This window comes from Amblyomma maculatum, unplaced genomic scaffold (genome assembly GCF_055883805.1).
Source record: "Amblyomma maculatum isolate TAMU_Amacu unplaced genomic scaffold, ASM5588380v1 scaffold_15, whole genome shotgun sequence".
Classification (NCBI taxonomy): Eukaryota; Metazoa; Arthropoda; class Arachnida; order Ixodida; family Ixodidae; genus Amblyomma; species Amblyomma maculatum.
Window position 1 is genome coordinate 1,304,601 of NW_028146740.1, and position 15,352 is coordinate 1,319,952.

The 15,352-nt window shown below is 44.3% G+C and overlaps 2 long non-coding RNA genes across 3 annotated transcripts in view; both read left to right on the forward strand.

Annotated features, from left to right (window-relative positions):
- LOC146171905 (uncharacterized) overlaps positions 1-15,352 on the forward strand; it is a 263,996-nt gene that overhangs the window by 102,911 nt on the left and 145,733 nt on the right. The gene's annotated exons all lie outside the window — the stretch shown is intronic.
- On the forward strand, positions 2,786-8,393 carry LOC146171907 (uncharacterized). The gene is made up of 2 exons (XR_014702698.1): positions 2,786-3,202; positions 3,777-8,393. It is a non-coding gene; the product is annotated as an uncharacterized LOC146171907 (long non-coding RNA).

The window sequence follows — 15,352 nt, forward strand, 5'->3', positions numbered from 1 at the left end:
GTTTGCATTTACCGGGATGGTGGCCCGCCAACTGCAGCAGACCGACGCATGAAAGACAACCTAGGGTGCCTAGGGCTCGCAAAGCGCAAATACTCGTTGTCTGAAAAGCGCGCCAGTCTTCCTTCTTTGGGCCATACTTTGGGCGACTCAGTGAGCATCTGGGTTTGAGGCTTACTTCTAGAAAAAAAACAAGCACTAAAAGCTATTTGACGTCACATCCGTCCAGAAGAGCAACATATCCTCCTTTCCACTTTGGTCCTGGGCGCGCATGCGCAGTTCACGGAACCGGCTCTCTGCAAGTTCAGGTCTTCCTTTGGCGGCGCCATATTGTCTTTCTGATTGGCTCTGAAAAGAGTCACGTGCTTCAAACTTGTGGCGCGAAACCATCAGTTGAGGCAAGCACTTTTAGCGGTTACGTCAAAATGACGTAGACGTGAAAATTTATTTCAACCGGAGCTATCCTTGTTGCCTGGATGACAAATACGAATGATTTTGGAGTGGAAGCAAAGTTACTGATGGTGGTTTGGAGAACACTTACGCTCGATTAACCAATGTGATGAAAATAATGGCATACTGGGAAGGAGCCGATGCTCAAATTTGATTGGCTGGAGCTATGTCACGTTAAACACGTGATACGCAAGCATATTCAACGCTAATAGAACTAAGATCAGTTGCCAAACTCTCCGGGTTCTCCATGCTGCTGAAGCGGCGCGTCAATTTTAACGCGAGGTGGCGCTGCCGTCGAAACAGGCTCTATCTAGCCGCTGCTTGGCCGCTGTCGAAGCACAATCAAACGCTGCGGGCCCGGCCGTTCGGCGTACCATGTAGCATTCGGGAATGTTAAATTACTTGGTGTCCTAAATGCCGTACTCACTGTCACCAATCAAGTCTGAACCGTGTGTGGCGAGCATGCTGCAAAACTTTACTGCAGCAACTCGAGCGATACAGGTGAGCGCTGCTCAGGCAACGCTACCGTTGTTTTTTTTTGTTTTTTTTTTTTTGTTTTTTTTTTTTTAGGAAAGTTCTTTTGCTAGTTTCTTCCCCGAAGTGGCATATGAGAAACGTGCAATAATGTTAGAGATATGATCATTGCAAGGTTCATCGTCAGTTCAAAGTATGTTTCTGAAGTTTCTGCTCAACCGCATGCATGTGCATATGTTTAACAACAACAACAAAAAAAAAAAAATTACCAGCGCTTTTGCAGCAAAGAGCCACATTGTCTGTGGTGCAGTTTAACGGAATAAGCGAATTTTGCGCATTGCATTCATTTCGTCAATAAGCATGCATGTGACTTTTAGCCGAGCGCCGCGCGCAATCTGTGCCGCGAAAAGAGCGAACTTCTGCTTCCTGAGCTGTCGGTTTCTATTTTCCAGCAAGAGAAGAGAGCTTACACAGGAGGTTAGACGCCAACAACTCGAGACAATAAAATTTAGTCTTTTTGGGATTCCCAACTGTGGGTTTATCGTTACTGGCCTGCGCCCGCGTCGCAAGTACTTTTTTTTTTTTTTTTGCGAGCTTTCACGCAGTGGGCTACAGATAGACACACAAGTAAATGTAATTTTACATTTTATTCACAGCAATTTTTCACATCTTACTGAATGCACAAATTACAGCAGGCGAGACTTCTTCCTTGCATTTTTAACCCGACTACTACTCACATTGCTCCTCTCGAATAGGAATCATAAAACTTCACCACTTGCACAGTGAACTGTGCAGGCTACAACCTATTCGGGGTAGCTTCCTGCTCAAAAGCAGGTACAGAACAGATTTCCAAAAACTTTTTCTGTCTTTGTTTGTCGCTCGGCCACTGACTTGATGCCAGTCACCAGTTCAGTCAGGGAGCTTGAAGGGTGCTTGAGCACTCCAGGGACAAATGAGCGCTTGTCAGTTAGGGAAAACCTTCGGTACACATCCTTCAGCGAGGTTCCATTTGCCCCTGTCGATTTTTACTTCCTTGCCATCAATGATATGACTGTACGTCTTCAGTATGTCTTCATCGTAGAAATGAAGATCGCACACACGTGATTTGTCAGAAAGTTTCCTGTCAACACGCGGAATCGCGCGGTCCCATGCCGCACGGAGAACCGCGTCACGCGGAGCCGAGAAAAAACGCCTCGCTGTGTTGTCAGTGTTGTCGCTCTTGTAACCGCTCGCACAGCCCGGCACGCAGCACGTCGGCATGGTTACTGTAGCCCCTTCAACTTTGCATGCTAGCACAGGTAGCACAAAAAACGTTCACTGCAGCAGCAGAGTCGGGAACGCACTGCCCGCACTGCACGTGTTCAACCCACGTTCGGGCCGACGAGAGCCTGGTAGAACTGCAGCGCCACTCAAAGCAGCCAGCGGTGGCGACGCCGCGAAACAGCTCTCAGTTTGGCAACTGATCTGAGTTCTATTATTGACGCGTCATGACGTAACTGATGTGCCGCCATTACCGAAAATGCTGACGTTTGGCCGATATAATTTCGCCGAGTGGCGAGGTGCCCAAATTATGCTAATGAGACTATGGCGACAGGCAAGCTGATTTATGCAGCCGTTAGCCTACCGTAGTTTCTTAGCTTGTTGTTAAAAGTAAAAGGATAACTTTATATACACCTTGCATGGCTTTTTAAACGCAATAGAAAGGCAAATTATGAGCGCGTATGAAATAAAGGACGTTTGAGACAATCTCTAATGGGGGCAGAAGCGTGCGGCCGCGTGACGGCGCTAACTGCTTTCTTATTTCAAACCCTTTCTTGCCATGGTAAGAAATTATTGGTCTGCGCGGTTATAATAGCCCAGCAATGGCGGCGGCCATGGAGGGAGGTACGCAGGAAGGAAATAACTTGTACGCTTACGAGTGGTCTTCGTGCCGTTCGTCGTCTGCAAGTAGTGATCGAGGATTTGCTGCAGCACAGCAATGCTGTCAAATTGTCTTGAAAGATAGCTCGTCAGTACAGTCAGATCTGAGGAGTGTAGTGTGGCGGCTTTGCAAGCTCCGAGGCGAGAATTGCCCTGCGCTCGGAATGTTGAACTGTTGAGCTACTGGTGTTTCGGGTGTGATCGCCAGTGGCGAACGCCTCTGATGTTGGATGGCACGAAATGTATTCGTTCGGCCGAGCGACAAGCTCCCGGAATGTGTCGGGCTTCTCGATGGGTGTCGACCAGCATGGCAACGCAGTCAATCTGCTGGAAATGGTGCAGCACGTCGAGCATCACAGAGGTAAGTGCAATAGGAAAACCTGTAAAGGTGACTGTTCATATAGCGTCATTCGCATTCAAGTTGTACGCAGGCGGGAAATGACTGAAGATTATAGGAATACTCACAGGACGCATGCGGCAAATCCGATATTTTTAATCAGCATTTTGCGTTGCTTTTAGCTGCATATTTCTACGACGCATTATAATTTTCTTCAACTTCTCTACACTGCAAGAACTTAAAAAAAAAAAAAAAAAAAAAAAAACTGAGTGTGCTTGTAGTTGTCAAGATTTCTTGGTTAATGGTTTCGACGACCGAGAAAGGAAAAACAAGTGAAATCGCCTGATATAAGTCGTTCCAATTGCAAAAAAATAAAAAAGAAAGAAAAAGCCGTCACAATACAATTTCCGCCACCAAGCCGTCTTTACCTGTTACGGAAATGGTTCACTTAGGTTTAAGTTTTGCACTGACCATTTCTTGCATTCATAGATTACACTTTACCGCAGCATAGCTTGCAGCTTTGATGATTTTGAATGTTCCTGTGCCATGCGTGTTTGATATTTCATTTGCATATAATTTAGGCACTAAACATTTGCAGGTGATCGTGTGGACCTTGTGCAGCCGTTGCAGCACTTCCAATCTGAGTCATCATGTGGTGAGAAGTCCTGGGGCCATATTCAACATCATTAACCTCTCTGCTAGGCTTGTATAATCTGGGAGGCCACGCCTTGTCCCTGGACGGCCACATCAGATGTGAAGTGCTATGCAGATGGACAGCTCTTTTTGAAGATCGTTACAGCTTGTAGTGTGTGCAGATCACATGACATTGATGCCACCTGCAAATGGTAATCGCAGCAGGAACATCAACAAGTACAAGGAAGAGGACGTGCAACATTTATATTAACTCGGACAGGAACAACTTGATCACCTGCACTTGAGATTTTCACTCGCTGTCATGATTTTGATATATGCCACAAGGGATCAATGTGCACATTCTTACTGCTTCATGTTCGATAGCATACTGCTGAAAAGCCGTCCAAGTCTTAATTTTTTCTGTGGTTTTGAGATATAACCATCTCTTTGGTGTACGTTTTGTTGATAGCATGTGCAAGAACCAAGTTCAGCTTTGGGGTGGCGCAGTGGTTACGGCGCTCGACTATTGTTCCCAAAGACGCGGGATCGAATCCCGGCCTCGGCGGCCGCTTTTCGATAGAGGCGAAAAGCAAGGCGCCCGTGTGCTGTGTGATGTTAGTGCACATTAGTGCGATGTTAGAACCCCAGGTGGTCGAAATTTCCGGAGCCCTCCACTACGGCGTCTCTCATAGCCTGAGTCGCTTTGGGACGTTAAACCCCACAAACCAAACCTTTCCTTGGTGCTATGATTTTTTGTCTACCATCTGTAGACATACTGAGTGTATTCTTCTACAAGTGCTGTGGCCCTTGCTGAGAGCTGTCATTCTTTGTTGTATAGTTTGCTTTTTTGTGTTCTGCTTAAACTCAGTGTGCATTTTATTAAGTGCTTCATGTCAATGAAACACAGGAAGGTACAAAAACGTTCTCCTTCTACCTCCAGAAGTGCCATTCTGAGTAGGACGTGCGGGCACCAATAGTTCACAATTCACTTTGGTGTTTGTGGCAAGCAGGCAGTCTGCGATGTACTACTTCAGTGAGAATATTTGACATACGTGCACCCTGGTGGATGTGTCTGCAGTCGTTTACCATAGCAGAGTCCATTTCGTTACACCTATCTTGTGTGCTACTAGGGTGAAACGTGAGGTGCCCACTGTGTTTTTCCACAAACTGCAGAGTGAAGCGAGCTGTGCTTCTTTGTATTTGGTTGCCTTTATGCTTGTTTTCTATTGCTTCCTTCATATGCTGAATGTAGATGAACAGCAATCAACTAGTTTTCCCGAGGATAATTTGTGCATCTATTTGGTGGTCATTGTCTTTCATTGTTGTATGCACGGAAAATGAGGCCCCCGCCAACTTGTCAACCCATTTTGGCAATTTTAGATTCCACTTTTGCAAAATTTGCCAGTTTCATTTTGCACTGCTATTACTGATGCTTTGTAGTGATGTTAATCAAGATCCCAGATAACCTGTTTAACCTTTGCATCATTTGTGTGGCTCGGCTATCAATGAATATTTTTGTATTCTTCAGTTTTTTCACAAAGGCAACTATTGACTTCTCTGTTTTGTAACTAGGTGATATTGGTGATATTGATGTGCATGTGCACCCACTGGCAAAAGTTCTTGAAGGTGGCTTCACAGGGGCAAGAATGCATTCATTTGTGTACGAGATAAATTGCTTGACATTTCATGTTTCACTATATAACCCATAGTCACAATAATGATGCACAAGCGCAGGAATGAAATGAAAACTTTTTGATAAGATTGTCCTTCATAAATTTTTGACTGCAGCTCTACAAAATGCTTTGCTCCTTTTGTGCATTGCTACATATCTTGTTCCATAAAATATCTCCCTCCATGATAGCGTTGTGTGTAGACCTTCCATACCCCTATTATGAGGCTGCTATCTGGGCCAGTTGCTTCTTGACACATTCTTGCTGCTGCCACATGCCCTCCAGCACTCACATATGTTAAAAGAGGGTTGGTAAAGCTCACATATTTATGCTCTAAGCCACTGGAGCATGGCTTCATCACTCGAGATGTTTATCGAATGATTGCATCTGTGTATAACTGCTTCATTATTTTTTTTTCTGTTAGTTGCTTTTGCAGCCTTATCTTCATTGTTCTTTGTGAGTTTTAAATTGAGAATTTTAAGGAAGGGGCATAAATTTTATGCCAATCACTTTCATTTCATTTATGTAGAAGCACTTTCAAGGAAACTTGTGTTTCATCATCACTTTTCAACATTTTGTACCATTGTGCTAGTACTGAGTTGTACAACTTTTTGCTCTCATAAGTGACAGCTGCACTAGTTTCACTTACACCTATCCTATTGTCACATGTGTTTTCTACGTTATCTAGTATCCCTATGCTTTCCTATTATATCAGCTTCAGCAATCCTCTCTGCATTTAACCCTCAGAATGTGTTCCATATTTTGCACGTCTGCTATGTGTACAGCCTAAATTGAACACCACAATATATTCTTAAGATTGCATTCAAAAGGTAACTTCCTGAAGGTACAATCCTATTGAACACAGTAGACGTCATACTATCCATAAGTGAGCCATTCTTTTTCATGATGTATTGAAGAATTTGTGAACAAAGCGATTTCATTTTATCTTGACCACATTCATCTGTTGTTTCTGTGGTACAGCCTCTGCCACAGCTGCATCTATAACTTGGCTGTTGGCACTGTGGTCAAATGTCTTGCGAGCCAGCAGAGCCTAATGTAGCGTAGATGTTCAGCTATTGGCTTCTTGCTTTTTTTTTTGATGCAGCAACGTTAAAGCCTCTTTTCTGCACAAAACGCGACGTTGTGAGTGGAAAATCTTGGGCACATTTCAGACAGGTGACATGGCCGAGTACTCAGTGTGATGTCTCTGGCTTCACCTTTGAGATGAATGTGTGAGGTGATAAACCTTGTAGGATCTTTGGGTAATAAGACAGGCAACCCTTAGGCCATGGAAATGCATCCGTACAGCTTGGTTAGAGAGGGCTTTATAGGTATCTAGACAAGTGGTCTTCCACATAATTGGATAACTTACAGGCATATGCTACTGATATGTATCATAGAATAAATACTAGGTGTTAGCAGTAGCAAAGTCGATTCACACGAATGAGAGTCTGCAGACAGGAGCCATAAAAGCTGTTGTGTTCGAGGCCCGCAGTAGCAGGCAGCGGCCTATGCTTAGCCGATCTGAAGAAGAATGGCTATACACGCGCCTTTATTCCAATGTGCTTTCCGCCGTCGAGCTTGCAGGACAAGAGGGTCGGTCAACACGGAAACGACGAAGCGCCCTCGCATTGTGCTCCCATACGTGGCGGGCACCAGTGAGGCGCTTGCACGCATCCTGCGCAAACACGTCTGTGTGTCGCACAAACCTACTTCAACAGTCTGCCGTTTTCTGCCGCTACCAAAAGACCGTATTCCTAGAGAAAAATAACCAGGCGTTATTTATAAAATCTCGTGCTCAGAGTGCTCTGCCTCTTATATCGGCGAAACAAAAAATCTGTCTGCGCATATTGCAGCACAAGAATGACGCCCGGCAATTGAACTCGAAAAGCAACCCCCCTCGCCGAGCACTGCGAATGCGCCGACCACAAAATCGCCTTTGGCGAGGTGAACATACTTGATGTGGTGGAGACCAACCCTTTCAAAAGACGTCACGTCTTTTTTCGGTTCATCCGGCTGACAGCTGCAGCAGTGAACAGGAATCTGGGGACGCTACCCTGGCTCTGCTACACAATTGGACTTCGCCACGTGTGCCTGCTACTGCGGGCCTCAAACTTTAGTCACCCCTGAGGAAGGGATCGAGTTGGACCCGAAACGTCGCGTTCTAATAAAAAATTTGGTTGGTGATGGTGTTTCTTAAACTTTTGTTTCAAGTACCCAACCAGGCGGAGTTACACCGAAGATGTTCTCGTTCAAGTCAATGAACCAATAGGAAAAGCTTTAGGCCTTTCCAGTGACAGGCATCGTAAAGAACCAATGAGTGCGGAGGACAAGTCTATTTGCCATGTTTGAGCCTAGTCAGAGCCTCTATGAAGGCACACAAAGGACAACTTGATAACTCATTTTGGATATGTTGACATTCATCCAGCAGTAGTTATGGCTGACTGCATGGCAGTGTAGCCTAGCCTCTGAAATCTGCTTCCAAAAATTGATGTCAACATACGCAGTTTACTTGTGCAATCCGTTGGTGTTGGCAATACCTGTACTTTTTTTATTTATTTTGTATTTTCCAGTCTACAAGAGTTCTGTTTCTTGCTGTCTTTTTTTGAGACTCACTTTTGACAACTTGGAAAATCTTTCTTTTTGCAGAGTTCAAAGACTGGAAGGACCATATGGAAATCTGTGAAGTGGCTCATTTTGTTAGTGGCAGGAATGGCACATCTGCATACCATGCAGGTTTTTGCAAATGCACATCTGTTTGTTAGCCGACTTTGAAAAATAAGAGGGCTAAGGAACCTGTTCCACATCATGTTCAAAATAGGCTGTGCTTATATGCCTAAGCTGCTTCTGACATTGCCATGGTGCTTTTGATTTTGTATACAAATGCTGTCTGAATAAAAGGTGCCTACGTATCTTGTATGTTTAATGAACTCAAGCATGTGATGGCTCACATGCATCACATTGTTAATGATGGTCCCCAAGATACACAGCATTTAATTGATGCTAATTATATGGAGTTAGCTGCACGTTAACCCGGTAACCGCCAAATTAACTCCCGAAAAACATACTAACATCGGCAGGTTTAGTTGTAATGTTTTTCATACCATTCTAATTCTAAAAAGTTTCCTTCATTAGTAAAGCATGCTGTAACTTCGCCATCTTTTCTTTTTTTTTTCTTTTTTTTACCACTTTATGCACATCGCAAACGGGGTCAGAGTAACTGTCAGGTACAAATTCTAGATTGTCAGCGAAGCTGCTGTCTGAACTACTTTACGAAAGAGCTCTTTTTTGTTGAGGCATCACCACCACCGGCACTCTTTGTGTGTGGCACTATCATAAAATGACTTTTGTCATGCCAAAAATGTGTACTAAAGACTGAAATGCGCATTTTTTTTCCATGGATAACTATTGCTCTGTAGAGTTGAAAATGCAATCAATGTATTTACCAAATCTATTCCTTTTTCATTGGCAGTGCAAGCAATGCAAGAGCAGGTTGGACAAGTGCCACTTGTCACTGGCAATACTGGCACAATTGCCAATGACAAATGAAGCTCTGAGATAAAGGACTAAGCCAGCATATGGTTTTGTGGATGCGGAAAGTTATGTGTAGTTAGTCAAGTTTGTACACAGTCGTCTGAAAGATTCTCAACATTTTTACAATGATTATTGCAGACCTGCAATGAGACACTAGAATGTTCACTTTTACATAGAAAAGTGATGCTGCTTCAATAGAGGCAATATGCGAAAATGCCCGTATGATATGCAGCAGTATTAGTAGTGCACAATAAAGGTTCCCAAGAGGCTAAAATTGTGGCCCTCCTACAGCCTGGAAATAAAACCCCATATACTTTGCTGATATGCACAGAAATACTGCCTTTTGATAACTAGACATACGCTGCACCTACCTCCACCATCTGTGCTTGCCTTGGATTGCAATGCCTTATGTAACGTGCACAAAGGGATTGTACTTTATTTTGCAATTAATTTCGCATATACATTTTGGTGAACTGTCTGCAGCCACAGGGCCTGCTTTTGAGCTGCATAGATTTTCTCCTTATGGAAGTTTACAGTTGACAAGTGTTCTGTTCGGTTTATGGGGTTTAATGTCTATAGGCAATGAGGGATGCTGTAGCGGACAGCTCCAGAAAATTCTGACCACCTGGGGCTTTTATGTGCACTGACATCGCAAAGTACAAAGCCGCCTTGCATTTCGCCTCCATCAGCTGCCACCGCAGCTGAGAGTAAACCTGTATCCTTGGGATCGGCAATCAAGCTCTCTTATCACTGAGCCACCGCAGCAGGGTACAAGTGAACATGGCTGAAAACAGATCTACGGCATGAAAAGTTTTCCCAGCTGGTGTACCTGTAGGCAGGTGCAGAAACATTTTTCAGGTGCAGAAACATTTTCTAGAAGATTTTGCCTGGCAAACAAGCAACATTTGTGCACAACCTGCGCTGTGTGCAAAGCCTCAAGCTTACTCAAGCTGTTGCTTCAAGCTTACTCAAGCTGTTGGGCTGTTCCTAATTCGTTAGCATTGTGCAAATTATTGCAGTGCAAGCTTGCCAGCAGGCTAATGTGCATCATTTTAACCCGCAACCAAGCTTGAACAAAACTAGCCAGGGTTCTTCAATAAATTTGCATTTCGGTGTTTTTTTGCATTTCGGAAACACCCTGGAGCCTGAAAGTTGCAAGGAATGGCGATTGTTAAATGGCTTTTTTCAGCTGCACAGTGCCTTCAATAAGCTCAAGCTTATGACACTATTTGGCAGTAAAGTCTTCTACTGGCCTGATTGGTGCACTACCCACAAAAAAGCATTGGCACTCGTGCTGAGCAGGTCTAGAACAGCAGATGTTAAATGGTTCACAGGGCAGAGCACAAGCTGCTTTATTCTAGGTGTAGGAAATTACCAACATTACAAAATAGAGAGAGGGTACGTACACAGGACAGGAAAGGAAATGGCTGACTAAATATTCTCAGCCTGTGGAGTCATCTGTCTGTTGGGTCAAACGCTATGCAACCACTAGATAATTCCATTCTTAAAAGCTTGGGCTCGCCTCATGACAATGGCATTAATATTTTTCTATTTTGCTGCATTAAATAGCCGTATTGCTGACACAAGCTGCAAGTCTGCGAAGTGTTCACTAGACAAACTGCTTTCAAGCAATGTAAACCGTGAACGCCACTACTTCTACCGTTCCACTAGCACAAGCAGCAAGCATCGGCGCCGGAGAGCTTCTAGCAAAGAACACTCAGAAGCATAAAAGTCGCACAAAAAAGTGCCTCGGTAGTAGTTAAACCGCTTGCGTTTTTCATTCCATAAGGTAAATGAAAATGCGGTGCCGTTTCGAATGTCATCAACAGAGCGAGGGGTGCAGACAAGAGTAGTACAGCCAAAGGAGAAATCTTCCCTACCGTGGTGGCATTCTATGCCATCAAGAGCAGTTCCCTCGAATACCGCGCGATGGGCCCTACGTAGCCGCAGTGCTCATCAATGTGCTGGCCGAGGAAAAAAGGTTAATAAATTATATTAAAAGCGATGGACTTCGGGCAAAAACAGCGGTAAGCAATAGAGTTCGGACAGCCAGAGAAAAGCCTACATTTTTTGTCCTGATTCAACCTCCTTAGTCCCGGCGTCACCCATTCCTTGGCACTTAGGTGCACACTTCTGAACCTAAGCACAAAGATATAACTTTCATAAAGCACAAAACAACCGGCGCAACAAAACGCAACACATCGTATAGCGGGAACAATCGCGCCGTCGCGAGGACGTGCGGCGGCCCTTTGACGTCTTATGTCCTTACCTGCAAGAAAAAGCAGCACCTTGGATGTGGGACGTGTTATTTATTAGCGAGGACCGTGAAACTTTGTTATGGGTATACATTCAGGACGAGAAATCTTCAAAAAAGACGGTCACTTATGCGTCTCAGCGCAAAACATGGAGGCAGCCATCTTGAATGTTTTGGTTTTTTTCTCTTTTTGGTGTACATACACAACAGATGGCGCAAAACGCTACAAAAACGATAATGATGATAATGGCCGCGAATTTTGAAAATTTAATTTGCGCAGAAGGGTGGCGTGTTTCGCTTAAATTAGGCGCAAATTCGACGAGTTTATAGGCAGACGCCAGGCATGAAAGGGAGATTCAGTTTGTCTACGAAAAAAAATTTACGCCGTACATAGCATAAAAACAAATCCCACTAATAGTAATTTTCGACTTCAATTACACTCGGAGACAACTTATGGCAGTGTGGCCAAGGCTAGGCAGAAAAGGCAAGATAGGCCAATGTTCCCTAGCCTTGGAAAAAGAGCCAACTCACCCCTAGTGACCTTACACTTTCTCTTCAATTTATCCCTTTCACCCGTCCCCTCGCCTTCCACAAGGCAAGAGGACCATGGCCTGTCCTCTTTCCTTTCCTGTCTGGCCTTGGCCACAGTGAGAAAAAAAAAAGGGGGGGGGGGGGGTATCCCTTAGTATATACATAAAATATACTGACAATGAAACATGAACTGATCGGGCAGCGCCTAGCTTGTCTGTGCGACCCTCCATAGCAGTTGCAGATCCTATATGGCCCGAGAACTTGTGTTCCGTCCAAAAAGCAAGGAAAGGCACAAGCTTTCTAAACTGGTTTATTTTATTTCATACATACTGCTAGCCTTCTTTTGGAGGCTGTTGCAGGTTTGGGGCATAATATAGAAACAGCAAATGACAGGAATACTGGCAATCCACACTTGTCTAATTTATATATAATTCTATATGGCAGTGTGGAACAAGAAATGGAAAAGAAGGATATGATACAATACAATGCTGAAGACATGTTTCACTATATTTGTACAGAGGTCAGGCTACACATATATAGGGTACTCAAGGAACAATTGCCAGCCGTGAACTGAACCCATCTAGTGATGAGCAATTAACCACTTCATCGGCTAAGCCATTCCATTCACGGACCGCCAGGGGAAAGAAGGAGAACATGAACATATCACCAGTGTGCTCGATACTCGACTAAATGCTTGAAATGACGCATTCTTTCGTTTCTATGTGCTGACAGTTTAATAAATTTGGGAGCTGTATGCAATCAAGAACATCCACACTGTGCGTGCTGCATAGCAAAAAGCCTTCGGATACTTGCCGTTGAATCAAACTATAATTGGAGTCTCTATAAAAGTCTTGAACATGAACTGCAGTACTTTATGTTGCTTTTCACCTCATCTTGGTTTGCAACTTCAGGTTTAGGTTCATTGCACAGGCAAGTTCTGAGTGTAACTATAGGCAGGGGTGTTGGAAGAGGAGGAAAGGCAGGGAGGTTAACCGAAGAAGAAACCGGTTTGCTACTCTGCACTGGGGGAAGGGGGTAAGTGGATATAAAAGTGATGTGTAAAAGAAAGTTACAGAAATATGAGGTCAGCACTGTCACATCACAGCCATATCACGTCACATCACAGCAAAATCACAGTCTACCGATCAGGCCCGTGGTTTTCATGAAGCAGAGCAGTGCCTGGGAGGTCTTCACCGCAGACGATAGCCGTAGCCAATGGCATATATTCTTGATTTCTGTCAGCGGGTGTCCATATAGACACTCTAGTGCAGGGCAGAGAAACTGTCTTTCCGCATTGTATGTGGTCCACTCGCAAAGAATGTGGCCTATAGTCTCGTCAGACCCACAGGTTGCACATGCAGGGCTATTAGCCATACCTATCACAAACGAGAGCAAAGTAGAGTTCTGGGCTAGTTGGTAATACATGATAAGTGGGAGGCTTAGCGCGGAACAGATAAGGACAGGAGAGGCACACAGGACGAGCGCTAACTTACAACTGAAAATTGGAAGGGAAAAAGTACGAACTCGAGGAAACAATATGTGCGCATGCTCTATAAAGCCCTGAATTTGCATGACTGGGAAGATAATTCAAGATAATCTAGGGCCACCCAAAGGCAGATAAAACAGAATAGAGACGAAATACCGGAAGCATACAAAAACTTACACAGCATTTAAAAACGATGCTTCCTTTTTCAACAGAACAACCGACGTTTCACTTACGCACTTATCGGTTCCTAGTCTATGGATGAATGAATTGTTTCCTCGAGTTCGTACTTTTTCCCTTCCAATTTTCAGTTGTAAGTTAGCGATCGTCCTGTGTGCCTCTCCTGTCCTTGTCTGTTCCACGCTAAGCCTCCCACTTATCATTATCACTATCACAAACGAATGAGAATTTGTGAATGCTACACAAACCCACAGGCAGCACAGCAAAGTTGCTTCACGTCGGGGTAGGCCGTGTAGAATCCGGAGCTTCAGGTCAGGAGCAGGGGTGCCGAGAGGCCTGTTCTGCTTATGATATAATGACAGCACCACATTTAAGCTGCAGTGAATATGGTTTGTTAAGAATGTTGCAATAAGCGGGTACCGCACGGTTGCTGATTTATCTATACATGGGAGAGCGTCCCCCTTATATGATACAGGGAAAGAAATAACCACATAGCGATCAAAAGGATGGAGGAAGGAAAGATTGATGACAGCATGCTTTCTTGCCACTGAAAAACTGGAATAAAAGAAATCAGGCTAGTGCCAAGAGACGGTTGGTTGGTAACTGGTTTATGGGGTTTAATGCCCCAAGCATCTCGAGTCGTATGACATCAAGAGAAGTGGTTATGGAAAAACCAAGCACATATAACAGTAGGACAAAAAAAAAAAAAAAGACATAACAGAACTTGCCTAGGCATAACAGATAAACAAATAAACAGACAAGTGTAGCAGTATAACACCAAAGCATTGTGCCTTACAACATATTTACAAATTTGCTTCCATGTGCATGCAGAACTTGTTATAGCCTTTTCAAGATCATGGAATAAAGCATGTTGCATGCAAGGGCAAAAGTGGCTGTAAGCGTGGGAAGAAGGTGACACAAGCCGCTGACAAGGAGAAAGCTTTGAAACAGTTCACAGGAATAGGGAACGTAAGGCACGATGTCAGCGCACGTTAAAGATCCCCAGGTGGTCGAAATTACTCCGTAGCCCTCCACTACGGCTCCTCTTTCTCTCTTTCCACTTTCATTCCCACCTTCCTCCCTTCCCTTACGGCGCGGTTCGGGTGTCCACAGAGCAAGTGTGACAGTTACTGCGCCTTTCCCTTCCTGTGAACCAATTTAACTTAACTTTAACAATGAGCAGGTACAGGTCTGGACAGTATCAAGGAAGTGACAGTGGCTGCGCACGATTGCGTCGCATGAATGTGAAATGTGTAGCCTCTCAAATGACGTCAATGTATCCATATGCATTTGCATTTTAGCGTGCAGTTGCTGTTTGTTTGCTTTTCTTTTTTTAGCGAAGTGGGGGCTTGACTATGGCAGGCCTGAATTGTTTGAGATCAAGTTAAATATTTATTTAAAGCTTTCCCGAGGCCTAAAACTCCATTTGTGTTGTATCTGTGGAAATACGATTTCCCATCATCATTCTGTTGTTCTGTATACTGATGTCCATTTAAAGCAAGAATAACATCAGGAGAATGTGGCTGCTAATATTTAATTTCGCAACAGATGCTTAAGCTAGGGCAGCGCAAAATGCTGAAGCCAGTCTAGTGCTCAATAATACTGGGTGAGGTTAGAGCACTGAAGGATACTGGTTTATATGTACGGCACTCACACGCCATGCACGACTATCCTACGAGGGTGTGAAGGAGCAAGCAGTCGGAGGTTGCAAGCCCAAGCCATGGATGACAACAAGGACCAGTGAGCAGATGTCTATACCATGAGGTAATGCTAATTTAAGCATCTAGATCATCATCATCATCCTCAGCCTGACTATACCCACTGCAGGGCGAAGGCCTCTCCCATATTCCTCCAATTAACCCGGTCCTGTGCGAGCTGCATCCACTTGA